The 12,651-nt window shown below is 39.5% G+C and overlaps 1 protein-coding gene across 2 annotated transcripts in view; it reads left to right on the top strand.

The window, feature by feature from the left end:
• Positions 1-11,753: 11,753 nt before the first annotated feature.
• MFSD6 (major facilitator superfamily domain containing 6) overlaps positions 11,754-12,651 on the top strand; it is an 87,611-nt gene continuing 86,713 nt past the window's right edge. For both annotated transcript variants that reach the window (XM_074302843.1, XM_074302844.1), the window contains exon 1: positions 11,754-12,168. The gene's annotated coding sequence lies outside the window, so the exon portion shown is untranslated. The remainder of the gene's footprint in view (positions 12,169-12,651) is intronic.

Genomic DNA, 12,651 nt, shown 5'->3' with positions numbered 1-12,651 from the left:
AGAAGTTTTGAATCATTGACTGCCCCTCCATGGATCTCAGTGTATTTAATTATAAAATAAATTGAGGAGGAGAAGTTGATGAATTTCAATAATCTCTAAAATCTCTTCCTGATTTCACATTTCATGATCTTTCTTCCTTATTCTAAGGTTAAACAGGAAATTATTACCACAGTCATGAATAGAATACAGGTCTCCTTGACATTTAGGCTTAACCTTCTGCCATATCATATGACCCACCAAGATTGTACCCTTATGAAAAAAGAGCAATCTTTGGCTAGTGCATAGCACATCCCTAAGTTTGTAAGATGTAACAAAAGAAAAGAAATGTACATGATGAAATAAATAGCAAGTTGAACATAAGAGATTTGAAATTTCATATGTAATCTTTTTTATGCTATTATGGAAATATTTCAATTAAACATAATTTAAATTAAATTAAATAATTTAAATAAATTCTATTAAAATAAAATAAGAATAAAACAAATAAAAGAATCTAAGGAGAAGATTCTGCCTTCCAAATTCTTATTTTTTAAAATTTTGATCCTCATTTCATCAGACATATTGTGTCCTCTACCTTTGTTATTTTTTTGTGTCCTGACCATCAACATGAAATTATAAAGCATTAACTATTTGTCAAGAGGGACTGTGCTAGATACTGGAGAGACAAAGAATATAACATCTAGTAGCTTAAATTCTATCATAGAAGATAATATATACATATGTAAGTGTAACATTTGTACTGATATGAAAGTAGGGTTGATGATGATTCTGCCAGGAAAAAGGGGCTGGCTTCTCTGTCTCCCAACTTTGGATTGGGGTTGGGTCTAACTGGCATGTTTTGTAAACTAGCCACATTTTTTCCCTTCCCAGTAGGTGGAAAATTCCCACTAATAATTTCTTTTCTCTAAGTACCACCCTGCAGAAAACTTAGTTGGAGAAAAGGGAAAGGGTCCTTGACATTTATTTTTGAAATGCACAGAAGAGACCAGGAAGATAGCCAGAAGGAAAATCAAGTAAGCAGGATAACAAAATTTGGCATTTGATTGGTTGAGGGACTAGGGACAGTAAGTAATCAATGAAAATGTTGAAATTATGAACTTGGACTACTGTAAAGATGATGGGGAAAGATAATGAGATTTCTCTGCTGACATTCAATCTCATATCTTAAACTACTTCCTAGCCAATTACAAATACAACTGCCAGTCAAAAAAAGAGAAAAAATTCTTGCCTTCAAAGAGTTTACATTCTAATCAGGGAAGACAATACAAAAAAGAGAACAGCATAGTTTTAAAGTCCAGAGGAAATCAACAAAAGAGCTAGAAGGAGAATGAAGGTAGGGTAAACTCAGGTCCTCCACAAAATCCAAGCTGCAGAAGTAGCTTACCAATGGAAGAAGGAAGAGTCTGATTTTGTGGAAGGATATTCCAAGATGCCTATGTTCCAGAGCAAGGAGATCTAAGGGATCTGAAGGAATTTTCAAGATTAAATGTTGTGCCACAGTTCTCTTTTAATGTCCTGACCCAGTTTCCCTAATTGTCTATTCAGTTACTCTGCCTCAGGTTATAACCATTCCCTCTTAATGTTAAGATGAAGGTCTTATACCTTAGACCTTAGGCTATAGTCATTCCCTCTTAATGTTTGAGGGGATAAAGGTCTTTATCCATTTTAGACATCATTAGAATATCAGGAGCCTCTCCAGTACCTCCCTCCATTATGCCTGCCTCCATTATGTCATCCTCATCCTAGGTTCCTCCCTCCATCAGGTCATCCCCATCCAGGTACCTCCCCCATTATGTCATTGTTCTTGTTACCCTATAAAAGAATCTTGTATGGGACATTCCCTACTGGATTCTTTGAGATGATAGTCTTGTTCAGCCCTGGGACCAAACCATGGATCCATTTGGTCCCAGTAAATCTCTCCCTTTTAAATAAAGTATTGAATTGTTCTCTAATCTCTATCCTGCTCAGTTTCTCCAGCATTACAAACAATGACAGAGAGCACGGAGAGATTTTGGTTTGCAGAGGAAGTCAAGGACAAGGTCAGGAAAATGAAGGCAGCTATACAAAACCACTCGATAAAATGGAGGATCTAAGAAGACCTCACCAATGGCAAAAGAGGGGTGAGCTTTACAGAGGGATATTCCATGGGTGATAAGCATGTAAAGGGAAGTAGAAAGAATCTATTACAGAACAAGGAAATAAACTCATTCTCTTTCTCCCCCAAACCCTCCCCTCTTTCAAACTCCCTTATCATAGTCAAAGATACCACTACTCTGGAGATTCATTTCCCAGTTTCTCTCTTTCTCACTGCAAATATCTATTCTGATGTTAAGTCCTGTCAATTTCTCATAATACAGATTGTAGCATCCTTTAAAAAAAAAAAAATCTTTATTTTTCTTGAGGGTTTTTTTTTTTTTTTTTTTGAGGAGGGAGAATGTTTTCTTTCACATGAATTTTATGGAAATGTTTTGTATAACTTCAAATATGCCTTCTCAATGAGGGGATAGGGCAGGAGATAATTTGGAACTCAAAAGTTTGAAAACATATTAAAATTGTTTTACATATAATTGGAGAAAAAGTAAAATATTAAATACAGTGGGGGGAAAACCCAATATTTCCCATATATACACCCTCATCACTCTTTTAACACTTCCAGCATTCTGATATAGGCCTTCATCACATCATACCTGGATTTCTCTGCCATGTCTCTCCCCACTATAATCCATTTTTCACTCACCTGCCAAAATGATCTTTCTAAAGCATGATTTGACTATGTCTCACTCACCCCTCCATCTTAGAGTTATCTTACCTCCATTCACAATAAAATAGCGCCATTTGAAGAGAAAAGTATCTTGATTCCTGGAAAATTCCAAACCAGTTCATCAGTGATAGGTGAATATTTTAAAAGAGAATATTTAAAAGAAAACATTTGTAGTGGTTACAAAAAGCCAGTATGTCTTTCTTAAAAATAGGTCATGACAGACTAACCTTTTTTTTTCTTCAAGATATTTAATATCTGAAAGAAATGCTATAGCTATAGTACACATGAATTTTAGAAAGACTTTTGGATAAAGTATCTCATATTCTTTTTGTGGAAATAACAAGCAGATGTGGAAGAAATAATAATACAATTATATAGATTCAGAACTAGGTAGATGGCCAAACTCCAAGATTAGACAATAATGGTTTAATGTCAGTGTGGAAGGTGATCTTTCCATAGAGTATCTCAAGAATCTGCACTTGTCCCAAAGTTGACATTTTTATCAATGCATAATCCACTTATCAAATTTGCACATGACGCTAAAATGGGAAAAATAACTCAGACACTGAATTATGGCATCAGGATCCAAAAATATATCCACAGGCTACAGCACAGAGTTGAATCTAGTAGAATGAAGTTCAGTACAGATAAATGTAATGTTTTAAATTTGGGTATAAATTCAATTTCATATATACAAGAGGAGATCGTATTTTTTTCTAAAAAAAAAGATTTAGGGTTTTAATGGCTTAAATGATAGATATAAGTTAACAGAGTGGTGTGACAACCAAAAAGGCAAATCTGATCTTGGGCCAACATGAAGGATTCCTCCTTCGAGGAATAAGGAGGCGATAGCCCCTCTATATTCTGTCCTTGACAGACCTTTTTGGGAATATTGTGTTTAGGTCTTGGCCCTACAGCTTAAAAAAGATAATAATAAGAGAGAGTATACAGAAGAGAGCATCCTGCCTGATGAAGGGCCTTGTGTTCAAATCATATAAAGACTGATATTGGAGTATTTAGCCTGAAGAAAAGACCTAACAGTTGCATAATAACTCTATTTAATGCAATAGGGATTTGGTTTATGTACACACCCTATTTACTTGTAAGCTAAAGCAAGCTCTCCACTTGGAGGTTAGCAGACATCTTGTTTCTAGGATAATTGTGATGTGAAGGGGAAGTGGCTCAGAGAGATTGTGGAGCATTCGCAGACATTCTGCAATTGGATCCATTCATCTAAGCAGGTATTAAAAGTGATTGGCTTTGATTGCCTGCAGAAACATTTAAAAGGGTCGATCAGCTTCTGCTAATTTTTTTTTTTTTTTTTTTTTTTTACCTCACTCACCTGTTTGCTTCATTCAGAGTATCCTATTCTCTGGTAAGAGACCATGCTGAGGCTTTCTGTACCAGAGAAATAGGTAGTGGTCCTTGGTCATTCAATTTAATTTCTGTTTTAGGCTGTAGGGCCAAGACCTGAACATTTCACCTTGAATTCAGTGGGACAGATGAGGCAGGTTGGCCCTAAGAAATGGGGTCAGAGCAAATTTGCCTGGTAAGCCTTCAAAGAACCATCACATGGAAGAAGGTTTAGATTCATTCTGTTTGGCCGTGGAGAGGTAAAAAACTTGATATCAGAAAAACTTTCTAATAATTGTTGAGCTATTATCAGGTAGAATGGATTGCCTTAAAGGTTGCTGGTCTTCAGTCTGGTCACTTCACATGTACATTATATTGGAGAATTCTTTTGGGGTAGGGTTCAAACTAGATGGTCACTAAATGTCCCTTTTTAATTCTAAAAATTCAGAAATTTTGTGTTTCAAGAGCATACATTAAAAAAAAAAAGCATTAAATCATGATTAAAGCAATTAGCAAATTGCTCAGAACATATACTCTTGGAAATTCAAGTCTCCTTTCCAGCAAATATGAGGAATCAGGGGCAGATCAGATTTTAAGAATATAATCCCCAGGAAGACTGTCTTACAGGGTAGAGAAAATTCAACCACATGGAATGTCTCATCTTTTTCTCTGTTCATAAGCATTGACATCCCAGCAAACCGAGAGGCAAGTTCTGTTCCTCAGCATATACAGCTTACTTTGGCTATCACAAAGTCAGCTTTGCAGAGGGCTGCTTTCCCCATTCTCTACTGGGTACCACTAGGAGCACAGATCTCCTTCAATCAAAACCTAGTATTCACTAGGTACAAAGCACTCTATGCAAAGTGAAGCCATAGGAGTTTCTCCCCATGAATGTTGTTCCCTAGGCTCAGGCATTACTAAGTGACAAGGTTGGACAAACACAAAAAATCTTTAAAGTGAAAATACTATTTGCCTTACTCATCTTACAGGACTGTTGTGTGGATCAAATGAGATAATGCATTACATAATACATTACAATGTACTTGAAATTGAAAAGTAATTATATGATTGTATGGAAGCCAAATAGACTAAAGCAATATTGAACTACATTAAGAGAGACATGACTTCAAGAATACAGTATGATTCTTGAGAAGTTTTCCCTGGTAAGTCCAAATCTGTAGAAAAAGATATTAAGTTGAGGAATGTCCAGAGGATAGCACCCAGGTTGGTGAAGGGCACTGAGGTTCATTTTGCATATGGATCAGCTGAATGAAATAAGGATATTTAATCCTGCCAAAGAGAAGGCCCCACTGGGACAAGATAGCTACCTCCAAAGATTTAAAAAGCTGCTTAGTGGGAGAAAGATTTGATTTATTGTGTTTGACTCTTGGGGAAAAAAAAAAAACAGGAGCAATTCATAGGACTTGTAAAGATGAAAATTGAGGCTTGATATCTGGAAAAAAAAGCTTTCCTAAAATGACAGCTACTTCTAAGTAGAATAGTTTCCCCCCCCCCCCAAATATAATAGATTGCCTCTTACTAGATGTCTATAAGCAGCAGTCATGTAGTCTTTGAGTACTCTTCTAATTCTAAAATTCTATGATATAAATTTAATAGAGTTTATTTACCATTTGGCTTAGGTTATGCATACTGAAAGCTGACCTTTCTGATTATTATTCCTTATATGGAATTATGAGACTGACTTCTAGCTAGTGCTGAAGAGTTTTCTCTCTAGGACCAAAAGTCTCCTAATTGGTTATTCCTAACTCAGTGTGTATACAAAAGGGAGAGACTGTTGTTCCCTTTTTCTCTTCTTTTTGTCCACAGATAATTTAAATGTCAATTGGATGAATTAATATGAAAATTATAAATCTCATAATATTTTCTATCTCTGTGTGGACTTTTTCAAGTTGTACCCTGAGAGTTTGGTAGGAGAAAAAATAATTGCCACTTTCTCTTATTTGGCTTTTATGAAGCCATGAGTATGTGTCCTAACTAAGAGAGCTTTTCCTGAGGTCCCTGGTTGCTTTTCCCTTTTCTGTGGAGCTTCTCTCCTGATCTTAGATAAATCAATATCATGATTAAAAACAACCTAATGAACTCAAGAGATTCAAAACTTCCTGAATGCCATAGGATTGGAGCTGGTTGACAATGGGGAAATTTCTGTCTCAGAGAAGCTGGTCACTGCCTGGTTGGCATCCAGTTGAATTCCCAACAGAGTTGTATGGAAAGTGCCAAGCTGGAACAAAATGTTAAATACCTAATTAGCAGTTCTACAAACTGCTCTATGTTCTGATGAAGTTAAAATATTAGCTTCCTTGTAGATTAGAGCAGTAGTTATAAGTTACTGAAATCTGTTGTTAATATGCTCTTGGAAGTTTCCAAAAAAAAATTTAGCTTTTCTTGTATGTATAGAAATAAATTACCTGTCCCATATCCTACTTCATAGTATGCATTAATTACATCTTCTACTCTCCTCCCACCCCTTTACAGAACCCCCAGACTCTGGATCATAATCTAGTTTACTGAAATTAAAATTATCCTGGGGTGGAAAACTTAATTAGCCAATGAGTGTTCCAAGAGAAATCTCTTTCTCTTTAGACTCTCCAAAACTAAGTTTGGTCCAAACTACATTGCTGGGTTCATGATAGACTGAGGTGAGCACCTTAAAGTGATGCCTCAATTTTAAATAAGTATAAACTAGTGTGTCTTGGTTACCCTCTTTGAACTCCACAAAATCCCATATTATCTCTCTTCTATGAGTTAGTCAAGAAGACTTAAGTTTTCAAGACAAAGAAATAAGGTAGAGTGAAAAAAACTTTGGGATGCTAAAATACTGTTGGTGGAATTGTGATCCAACCATTCTGTAGAGTAATTTGGAGCTATGATCAAAGGGCTATAAAATCCTTTAACCCCAAAATACCACTACTAGGTCTATATCCCAAAGAGATTTTTTTTTAAAAGAGGAAATGGACCTATTGTACAAAAATATTTATAGCAGCTCTTTTTTGCATTGCCAAAGAATTGGAAATTGAGATGATGCCCATCAATTGGGAATTGCTGAACAAATTATGGTATATGATTATTATGAAATACTATAACGCCATAAGAATGATGAGCAGGATGGTTTCAGAAAAACCTGGACTTTCATGCAAAGTGAAATGAACAGAACCAGAAGAATATTGTATACAGTAACAGCAATATTGTATGATTAACTGTGAATGACATCTATTCTCAGCAATATAAAAATCAGTTTTAGAAAGACTTACCAAAAAATACTACCCACCATTAGAAAAAAGAACTGGTTGAGTCTGAATGCAGAGTGAAGCATACTACTTTTAAATTTTCTTTATCTTTTTTTCTCCTTTTTCACATTACCAATATGAAAATGTTTTGCATGAATGCATATACATATCTAATTGTTTGCTTTCTCAACAAAGGGGAAGGAGGAAGGAAAGAGATTTTGGAAACAAATTTTTGAAATTGTTTTTACATGTAATTGGAAAAAATAAAAATATATTTAAAAAAGACATTGGACTGAGGAAGAACATTGGTAAAATGAAATAAGCTGAAGATGAGCTTTCATGTAACAAAACAGCTGGACTGTGCCAAAGGTAACTCTTTTGTTGTCAAGATATAGAAAACTAAGACCCCAAAGTGGTAAGTGGATCCTCTATGCAGAATTTATGAAAAGATCATGCAAGACAATCAATTAAGCAATTGATAAATGTTTATTAACCATATACTATATGCAAGGGATTAAAAATAAAACTAATAGTCTTTGGCCTAAAGGAGCTTATATTCCCTTGGAGAAAAGTACAACATGTACGAATTTAAGTACAAAAGCTATACAAAATAAGTACAAAGCCAAGTAGGAGTGGAGAGCCTACTAGCATGTGAAACCTAAAAACAGAATATTGTGTATAAGGAAGAGTGTAGAGTGTGAGAAGGAAATTACTGTGACACAACTAACACTTAGAATTGTCAGACTTGCAAAGCATGTTACAAATATTATCTAATTTGATCTTTACCACACCCTTGAGAAGGAGGTGCTATTATTATCATTTTACAGATGAGGAAGCTAATAGGTTAAGTAACTTGGGCAAGTCACATAGTAAGTAGTGTTTTTGAGGTATTTGAAATCAGATCTTCTTGGCTCTAGCTCTAGAGCTCAGGTAGAACTCTATTTACCTTCAAATATCAAACAAGGGAGTTTTTTTTGTTTTGTTTTTTTTCTGGAGTTAATAGAAAACCACTGATACATTTTGAGCGGGAAATTGACTTGATTAGGCCTGTGCTTTAGAACTATATTCTGCAGCTATATGGAAGATAGATAAAATGACATGGATTGCCTTCTATATGTGTGTGTGTGTGTGTGTGTGTGTGTGTGTGTGTGTGTGTGTGTGTGTGTGTATGTGAGATTTTTGTTTCTTAGTAGTTTTCAGTTGTGTCCAATTTTTTGTGACCCTATTTGGGGTTTTCTTAATGAAGACACTGAAGTGTCTTTTTTCCTTCTCTATAGCATTTTACAGATGAGGAAACTAAAACAAACAGGGTTAAATGACTTGTTCAGAGTCACACAGTTAGTAAGTATACTAGGACACATCTGAGTTCAGAATGATGAGTTTTCCCAACTTCAGGCCTGAAACTCTATTTATTTTGTCACCTAGCTGACCCATAGATAAGATTACCAAGAAAGAAAAAGGTTCCTAAAAATAGATGTACTCTAGCTGTATGACCCTGAGCAAGTCACATAATTCCAAATGCCTTGCAATAAAAAAAAAAAAAAAGGTACAATCAAAAGTAGAATAACTCTCTAGAGAGGATCATTTGTTTACTTATGAGGATCTTGCTTATTTTATTGTAGAAAAAGTTATTTGTTTACTTATGAATTAGATCTTTAAGCATCCAAACAATTCTAAGATCTTGACTTGAAACCTGTCTCGAAATATGACAGGGCCTTACTCCTTCCCAAAGCTAATTCCTTTACCAATTCAAGTTATCCTATTTTAGCTCATCACCTTTAGTAGACTGTCCTCTCATCCCAAAATATCACTTATTTTTAATCTTTCCCTACTGCCTACAAACATGCTCATATTTCTTCTATCCTAAAAAACTTACCTCTTATGTGTATGTATATCTTCAGCCTTTTGTAGTTAATTCTCTTTTCTCTCTCTTTTCTTACCCTTTCCAATCTAGTTTTCTATCTTCTCATTCCACCTAAACTTTTCTCTCCAGTATTACCAGAGACCTCTTAGTTGCCAAATCCAATGGCCTTTTCTCAATCCTCATTATCCTTGACCTCAGTGGCAGCCCTTGATACTGCTGATCAGCCTTTCTTTCATAGTATTCTTCTTTTTTTGATTTATAGAATACCATTTTCTTCTGATTCTCTCCCTATCTATGTGACTGCTCCTTCCCTGTCTTCTCTGCTGAATCCTGCTCCAGATTACACTCTCTAACCATAGGTGTCCAGCAAGATTCTCCTGTAACCTCTTCTCTTTTCTTCCTATACTATTTCACTCGGTGATCTCATCAGCTTCTACAGATTTATCATCTTTATGCAAATGATTCTCAATTTATCTTTCCTACTTTCTGCTGACCTCTGCTTTTTGGACATTTTGAACTGGATGTTCAGCGGACATCTTAAAACCAGGTCCAAAATAGAATTCATAATCTTTCCCTCGGACCAGGGGTTCTCAAACTGAGGCCCGCTGAGGACGTTTATGCGGCCACTAGATTATGGCAAATGGGCTGAGGGGAGGAGACAGAGTGAGAGTTTTTGTTTTTTCTATAGTCCATCGCTCCAACAGTCTGAGGGACAGTGAACTGGCCCTCTATTTAAAAAGTTAGAGGACCACTCTAAACCTTCCTTACCCTATTCACTATTACAGCAGAGGGCAATAACAACCTCCCAGTCTCTTAAGCTATAAACCTAGGAATTATTTTTGACCCCTCATTATCCCCACCCCTCACATTCAATCTGTTGTCAAAGCCTTTCAATTTCACCTTTAAAAAATAAGCTTCTTTTTCTCCTGTTACAGCCACCCCTCAAATAGGCCCCTATCAACTCGAAAGTGAATTATTGCAATAGTACGGTGGTAGTCAATCTGCCTCAAGTCCCTCCCCATTCCCATCATCCTTCATTCAGCCGACAAAGTGATTTTCCTATAGCTCAGGGTTGACCAGGTCATCTTCTACTCAATGCATTCCTGTGGCTCCGAATTACCTTTAGGATCTAGGAAGGAAATGCTGTTTGGCATTCAAAGTCTTTCATAATCTATTCTCCTCCTAATTTTCCAGAATTCTTTCATCTCTCTCCCCAACACTTATTCTTCTGTCCAGTATCACTGGTGTCCTGGTTGTTTGGCAAACGAGATTCTATCTCTCAAACATCTCTTTCTTGACATTCTTTCTGATCTTCCTTTATGAGCTGGAATGCTCTTCTTCAATCTTGACTAATGAGTTCCCTAATTTTTAGGAAGTCCCAACTTAAATCCCATCTTTCACAGGAAGCCTTTCCCAACCTCTCAACACTAGTGCCCCCTATTACTTTTATTTATCTTTCATATAACTTATGCATTTGTTGTTATTTATGTTGCTTCCCCCATTAGATCTTAAGCTCCTTGAAGGCAGGACAGGATTTCTGCAAACGCAACCTGAGCTTGGAGTAAACAAAAGGGCTGTGGAGTCAGTCTCCGTTTGCTGTTTCTGGGGAGAGACGAATGTCCTTAGGCTCTTCCTTTCGGAAGGCCCTACCTTCACTGTTGATAACATATCTGGCTGGAGAGTTGGGTACTGATGTTCTCCATAGGAGATATATAGGAACCTCTTTCCATCTTCCCACCAGACAGGTGCGATGACTAAGATATGCTCACTTCCATTGTAGGAGGGAGAAACTGACATCTCATTTTTCACTGGCTACATACATGCAAGCAAAGAATTATTCCCGACATTCTCTAGAGGAACTTCCTTACCTGATAAAAGGATAACGAATTCAGTTTTGGAAAGGATCTACAGTCGAGTGGCGGAGAGCTCATGATGGGTATAAAATGTCTACTGGACAAATGGTTCGGGATCTCTGAAAGCTGGTTGGAGAAGTAAGATGGGAGGATTTATTTTGCCTCTTTTTGTATCACTGGTTCTTAGCGCAGTGCTGAGCACACAGTAGGTAGTGCTTTATAACAAATGTTAACTGATTGACGACTGACTTGGAGTCAGAAGACCTGCTTCTCCCGGAAGGCTGTGTAACCTTGGGTAAGGCACTGTCGACATCTGGGCCTCAGTTTCTTTACCTGTAACACGAGGCGGTTGCGGCGCTAATGCTGTGTCAGGTGAAAGACACTTTCCTTCTGGACTCCCCTGCCCCCACTTCTATTCTACAAATGCACCGTTCCCACCCACCCACGACCACTCTGGCCTGCCGAGTCCTCCCAGTCCGGGGCAGCTCGTTCATTAGGAGCGCTCGGCTCTGGGCCATGCGCGAAAGATGGAAAATAACTCCGCCCGTGCCCCGGCCTCCTCCCCGGGAGCCAGACAGAGCGCCAAGGTTCCCGAGGGGCTTGTGCGGGGAAGGAGGGCGGGCGGCGGCATCCGCCCCAGCCGCGCAGTAGCAGCCGCGGGAGGCGGAGCGTTGCACCTGGCGCCGGGTCCTCCTCGCCGAGCCCTGAAACGGGTCCAGCCGGTAGCGTGCGGCTGCCTGCCCGCTCGGGGAAGAGGAGGAGGAGGAAAAAGAGGAGGAGAAAGGGGGAGGTCGCGTCCAGCGCTGGCTGAGCTGGCCGCTCGCTCGCTCGCTCTCTGCCTCCGCCGCCTCTCGGAGCGCCCACCCCCGCCCGCCAGCATCCGTGCCTCCCGCTGCCACCACTCCCTTCCCCCAGGAGGAGACGGCAGAGGGGCCGGGACCCAGAAATGGTGCTAGCTGCTCCGACGGCCCCCGCCGCTCCTCCGCCCCTCCCGGCTTCCTGCAGCGGCTCCGCACCTGCCGACAGCGGCCGCCGCCCAGGGGAAGGAGCTCCGAGCGCCTCCCGGAGCTAAGAGCCGCCGCCTCCAGTCAGGTGAGTTAGCCGAGGTTCGGGGTCTGCTGCCTGTCAGTCCGGGGCGACTGACGGGAGCTCTAGCTGCAGTTGCACGTCGGGGCTTTGCCGTCCACCGCCCTTCCGCCCCCAACTCCGCCGGCTAGCCTAGCGTTAGAAGCTGGGGGCGCCCGGGGTGCTCCGCGTTCCCAGAGCCACCTCCTTCCCCGAGGCGAATCGGCTGGCCCTCGGCCTGTTCCGAGGGGGGAGGGACCGAGAAGGGGAGAGAACGTGCCAGTATCCCTGGTGGAGGAGGGATGATTTGTAGGGGGCCCTCAGGGGAGGTTAGTCATTCTCATGCATGTGCGTGTCTGCCGTCTCTGTCACCCTCGCCCTCGCTGTCTCTCTTGCTCGCTTCCTCCCATTCCCCCTATTCCCGTGGTTCTTTGGAGGTAGGTTTTGTTGTTTGTTTTTGTGTGCCTGGGCAAGACTGCCAACCCTACCCAGAAAGGCGCAGGGCAGGAC

The sequence above is a fragment of the Sminthopsis crassicaudata genome, chromosome 3 (assembly GCF_048593235.1).
Source record: "Sminthopsis crassicaudata isolate SCR6 chromosome 3, ASM4859323v1, whole genome shotgun sequence".
NCBI lineage: Eukaryota > Metazoa > Chordata > Mammalia > Dasyuromorphia > Dasyuridae > Sminthopsis > Sminthopsis crassicaudata.
This window is presented reverse-complemented; position numbering and strand designations above follow the sequence as displayed.